This window comes from Crocodylus porosus, unplaced genomic scaffold (assembly GCF_001723895.1).
Source record: "Crocodylus porosus isolate Cpor-Errol unplaced genomic scaffold, CroPor_comp1, whole genome shotgun sequence".
Taxonomy (NCBI): Eukaryota; Metazoa; Chordata; order Crocodylia; family Crocodylidae; genus Crocodylus; species Crocodylus porosus.
Window position 1 is genome coordinate 163,915,586 of NW_017728906.1, and position 5,528 is coordinate 163,921,113.

Genomic DNA, 5,528 nt, shown 5'->3' on the forward strand with positions numbered 1-5,528 from the left:
AAACACCTTGCTGGGGTTGTTTGACCCCAGTACTCTTTCCTGCCGTGGCACGGGGTTGGACTTGATGATCTGCTCAGGTCCCTTCTGACCCTACAAACTATGAAATTAAAGACCATTAAATCACCATTACCACATAGCATTCATTCAGGAGCTGTAAAGAATCAAATGACTGAGCTTGTCTTGCATTTAAAAGCTTGTCTAACTTGATCTTAACTATATAGTGGATCCAATAAAAAATATCACCCTAAAAAATTCTTGCCTCTCTCCTAATAAAAATACAGTGTCATTAAAATCACCTACTATAACAGAGGGTTATAAACTATACCTTACCTTTAAAACAGGGCTGAATGGTGCTCCTGGCAATTAGAAACCCATAATCCATAGTTGAGTGCTATCTTAAACTGTTTGAAGAAGTAAACAGATAAAAAAGGGGGACAAGCCAGCGCAGCTTTTGTAAAGGGAAATGATTTGTTTCTAGTCTTTTAGATCATTTGAACAAAACTGGTGGATGAACCTGAAGTGGAAGAGTTCATAGAATCAGAGAAAATTAGGGTTGGAAAGGACCTCAAGAGGTCATCTAGTCCATACCCCTCATGAGGTGCAACTCCAGTTGTGCTTTGGCCTTCCTGATTTCGTCCCTGCATGCCCAAGCAGTACTGTTATGCTCCTCCTTAGTCGTTTGTCCAACTTTCCACTTCTTGCATGCTTCCTTTTTGTGTTTTAGCTCGCTGAAAGTTCCCAGCAGATGTCAGGGTGATTGAAATCCCTCATGAGAACTGGGGCCTGTGATTGGGAAATTCCGCTGGCTGTTTGAAGAAAGCCTCATCCATCACTTCCTCCTGGTCTGGTGGTCTATAGCAGACACCCACCATGACATCATTCTTGTTGTTCTGCCCTCTAACCCTAACCCAGAGACTATCTAGAGACCTATCTTCAGTTTCATACTGGAGCTTTGAGCCATTGTACAGATATTTGTGTATGTGGAATTCCTCTTTCTCTTCTCCCCTGCCTGTCCTTTCTGAACAGTTTATATCTATCCATTACAGTGCTCCAGTCATGCAAGCTATCCCACCAAGTCTGTTATTCCAATCATGTCATGGTTCTGTGACTGCAAGGACTTCCAATTCTTATTGCTTATTTCCCAAGCTTCATGCATTTGTGTACAGACACCTGAGGACCTAGGTGATTGTTCTGCTTTCTCAGGAGGAATGAGAGGCTTTCTTTTTGCCTCCTTTTTCTTGTACTTCCAGGTCACCTGCTTCCCCACTTACCTCAAGGCTTTGATCTCTATCCTCCAGTGCACAGAGTTTAAATTTTAAAGCCTTCCTCACTAGGTTAGTGAGCCTGTCTACAAATATGTTGTTCCCTGTCTTTCTTTGTCCTGTGTCTCTCTAGCAATCCTTCTTGGAACAACATCCCTTGGTTGATGAAGCCAAAGCCCTGCTGGTGACATCATCTGTGCAGCCATGCATTGATCTGCAAGATGCGTCCACTTCTGATCAAGCTCTTCCCTTTGACCAGAAGGATTGAGGAGAACATCACCTGAGTCCCCTTTCCTTTCACCCTGGCACCCAGAGCCCTGTAGTCACTTTTGATCTGCTCAGGGTCACCCTTGGCAGTATCATGGATGCCTGCACGGATGAGCAGCATGGAGCACTAGTCAGAGGGCTGGATGAGTGTTGGTAACTCCTCCGTGACATGGTAGGTCCAGGCTCTAGGGAAGCAGCAGACCTCCTGAGACAACAGGTCAGGCTAGCAGACAGATGGCTCCTTCCTCTAGACGAGGGAGTCTCCAACCACCACTACCCTTCACTTCCTTTTGGTGGCAGTGGTCTCGACCATCCCTATCTTGGGAATGCTTGGCCTGGCCTCTTCCACCGATGGAACATGCCCCTCCTCTGTTGCTAGGGCTTCATGTCTCTTCTCCAGGCAAACCGCTGCAGGTGGGCGTGAATATTTCTCCTTGTTGCAAGAGGTCACAAGCTTCCAGCTTCTACCTTCCTTGGAGTTCAAGTCCTTTTCCTTTTCTAGTGCCACCTTTGGCAGTCTTTTCCCCATAGTAGAAATATCCTCCAGCATCAAACTGATGAAGTTCTCATGGTGGAGGATGCTTCGGAGCCTCGCCACCTCCTTCTGTAGCTCTCTTGCCTGCTTCCTGAGGGGTACCACCAGAAGGTGTTGCTCACATCACAAGCTCCACCATCTTGCTGTCACTGAAAGGAACTTGCCAGAGGCAAACTCCATGGTGTAGAGCAGGGGTGTCCAACCTTTTTGAATGTGGGGCCGGATCACAAACTTTTTATCACCCAGTGGGCCGGCGAGCCGTATCCAAAGACCTCACAGGAAGTGGTATCACATCAGGAAGTGATGTCACATGACCTTTGACACCAGTGAAGTTACAGGAAGTGACAATGAAATGGGTCTGGAAATATGACTAGGGAAGTTGTGGTTTTCAGAAAGTATGTCTATTTGGTGTGGCTTAGGAATAGGACATCATTTTTCTGTGAAGGGGGTTGGACTAGATTAGGGCTGCCCAGCTGACTACCTGCAGGCCACATGTGACCCACAAAGGGCCAGAATGTCGCCCACAATCTAAATGGGGTCTGCAAGCAGTTAATATATAGAGTATGGGCCTGGGCAGCCACCTCTCCCACTGCTGTGCAAGGGGGAAAGGCCTGTGTGTGTGTGGGGGGAGTGGTCCATGTTTGCATGCTGCTGGAGCAGCCCGTGCAGTGAGGGGGTCCTAGGGGCCCACCCCCACAGCGTGCAGCCTGTGCAACACATGCTGGTGTCATCTGGGGCCCACAGCCTCACCAGATCTGAACAGCTCTGGACTAGCTTATCCTTGAGATCCTTTACTAACTTGATCATAGTCATTGTGCTTAATTAAATATAAATTGTAGGCATATACTGCAGAGACGTGGAAGAGATCTCAAGGATAAGCTAGTCCAGGGACCCTAGGACCCCCTCGCTGCTCGGCGGCAGCTCCGCGCTCAGCAGCAGCTCCACGTTCAGTGATGGCGGTGGTGGCTCTGCCACGGCTCAGCACTCAGCAGCAGCAGCAGCTCTGCGCTTGGCAGTGGCAGTGCTGCCGTGGGCCAGATAAAATGGCTTGGCGGGCTGCATGGCAGCCCGCGGGCCATGTGTTGGACAAGCCTGGTGTAAATGGTGAGCGCTTCTGCCTGGATGGACACCTCACAGGTAGGAGCACAGAAAGAGCTGGCAATGGCAGTGGCTCTGGGATTTTGATATCTTCCAGCCATGTGGCTGGGTTTCTTAATCTGCTACCTCTTTCTTCTTGCCCCTCTTTCCAACCAGACCTTTTCGAGCAAACTCCCTTGTAAACTGGCCTCTTTGCTGCTCCTTGGTCCCAAAAGCTTCCGTTTCCCCTGCTAACCTGCTTCCTCTCTCCAAGTTTACGGTGAAGGAAGGTGAGAGAGAGTTTCCAGATAAACTACCTAGCAAACTCCACCTCAAACGTCCCTCTCACTCTGGACTCTATGTAAGCAAGGAGCACAAGAACTGGTCTAATTGCCGTGTTTTAGCTACTTACACTAAATAGATGTAGATTAGGTACTCCTAATTAAAGAAAGAACTTACCTTAAAGGCTCCCCTTTAAAGAGCAGGCGGCAAACTGACCTGTGAACTAAAACAGTGGTTCCCAAACTCTAAGTCATGACCCCAAATGGGATTGAAACATCAGTGGGATGGGGTGGTGGGGGTAGGAGGCTATGGGTTGGGAGTGAGGGGTTATGCTGAGGAAATAGGGCCATAATTGGATCATGCTGAGGAAAAATTTGGGAAGCACTGCTCTGACAACCTGCCTTTGTGACTGCTGTGGTTCACTTGACAGTCCAAAACACACTTTTACAGTTACACCAATCTTAGTCTTATTACAAAGACTGTACTGCTCAGTGTGCACACCCATCACCATCACACTGAAACCTGCAAGCTGACTTATGAACTGTTTGCAGACTGCCCTGTTTGCTGTCCCAGGTCACGCAGAGTCTCCTTTTATACCCTCCTGGGCCTTGTTAAGACACAGGTAGCAGTCACCCAGCTTGCAGCACGCCCAGCTCCTTAGAGCACATGCCCCAACATACAGGCAGCCCCAGCTCACTTTCCTTCCAGGAGTTAGGGTCAGGTGCCTGGCTCCTCTTCCCTTTTCTCCTTTGCCCCTGTTTGCTGCCCCTGTTCACCTTGTTTATCTCTACTGAGCTATTCAGTGTACCTTAGTCTAACATTTGTATTTAAATTCTCTTTTATGTACAACCCTTGCTTTCTGTAAGTGCCTTCATTGCATCCTAAGAAGGAAAGCTGCTGCATCACTGAATCAGTTAGTCTCCAGTGTGCCACCCTGCCCAGATTTCTTCCAAGGAAGGAATAGTGGATGTGATCTCTGCAAAAAGAAAGCCTGTTTGGTAAAGAGCAGTTTTGCTTTTTAAGTAGTTTTTGACATTAAAGCAAAGAACTCTCAATACCATATTTTATGTATTTTTGGAAAATGGGTTGTTTACTTAAAGTTCTGTATGTACGGGATATACAGATTGAGGATTGTACTTTGTTATACACAAACATCTGAGAACCTGGGTACAGTATGTAATGATATAAACATTACAATCTACATGCTTGCATAGAACATTTGCATAGAAACTAGAAGAGTTTATGCAATAGCTGGGGGCACAGGAGTGGCTATTTGAGAACTGTCCTTATGTCTGTTTCTTTTAATTTGTAGAGGTTAAAACTTTCTGAAATATTGTGCAAAGCTAAGGTTTGTACCCCTGCTAATATAGTATGTAAATATTCTCATAAAATTTGGGGGGGCATATTTCATCATTTTGACATATAACAGTGCTATAGTAAGCATCACAAGGATCAATCTATATCTGCAAAAAATTATGAGGCAGTTATATTTCAGACGTAACATCTTCTTTGTAAAAATTGTTCTCACTCTCTGTAGGCTAAAACATCACAGCCATTTGTGAAGTTTGTTATGGTACAGTAAAAACTGCAGTTGAAAGATATTTCTTCTTTCCTTTTATTTTTGTTAACTTACGAAGGTGGAAATAATTTCATTTCACTTTAGGAATTGGTTCCTTTCCTTTGCACCTGTTTTTCCTAAATTAGTCTTTGGAACAATACAGGCTCAATTATAGTGAAGTAATATCATGCATTTTGAGCTTGTGGAATCCACAGACCATGTAAAATCCTACACTTTGGTTAGTCTGCAGAACCTCTTCTTTTAGCTAATGCTCCAGGCTCTTCAAAGGCATAGTGAGAGAGTTAGACAAGGTTCTTTGCATGAATCTGATATCTTTTATTAGACCAACTTAAATAGTTGGAAAACAATTATTAAGCAAGCTTTCGGGTTCAAAAACCCTTCATTGGGCTAAGGACGTTTCAGCAGTGGGTGTGAGCTCTTCCTGGATGGAATGAAAAGTAAAGAAGCCAGAGGCTGGGCTGGTATGCATACAAGACAGGTAGTCAGTGAAAATGTAGATTGAGGAGTCAATGGGTGAGAGACAGGC

The 5,528-nt window shown here is 45.7% G+C and overlaps 2 long non-coding RNA genes across 3 annotated transcripts in view; both read left to right on the forward strand.

Annotated features, from left to right (window-relative positions):
• The window catches only part of LOC109306615, a 28,749-nt gene that overhangs the window by 21,745 nt on the left and 1,476 nt on the right, over positions 1-5,528 (forward strand). The window contains exon 4 of one of the 2 annotated variants that reach the window (XR_002100052.1): positions 342-472. The exons of the other annotated variant lie outside the window; for it this stretch is intronic. This is a non-coding gene — a long non-coding RNA (uncharacterized LOC109306615). Of the gene's footprint in view, positions 1-341; positions 473-5,528 lie in introns of those variants that run through there. 2 annotated transcript variants of the gene reach the window in all.
• The window catches only part of LOC109306616, a 2,724-nt gene continuing 980 nt past the window's right edge, over positions 3,785-5,528 (forward strand). The window contains exons 1-2 of the long non-coding RNA XR_002100059.1: positions 3,785-4,421; positions 5,225-5,282. This is a non-coding gene — a long non-coding RNA (uncharacterized LOC109306616). The remainder of the gene's footprint in view (positions 4,422-5,224; positions 5,283-5,528) is intronic.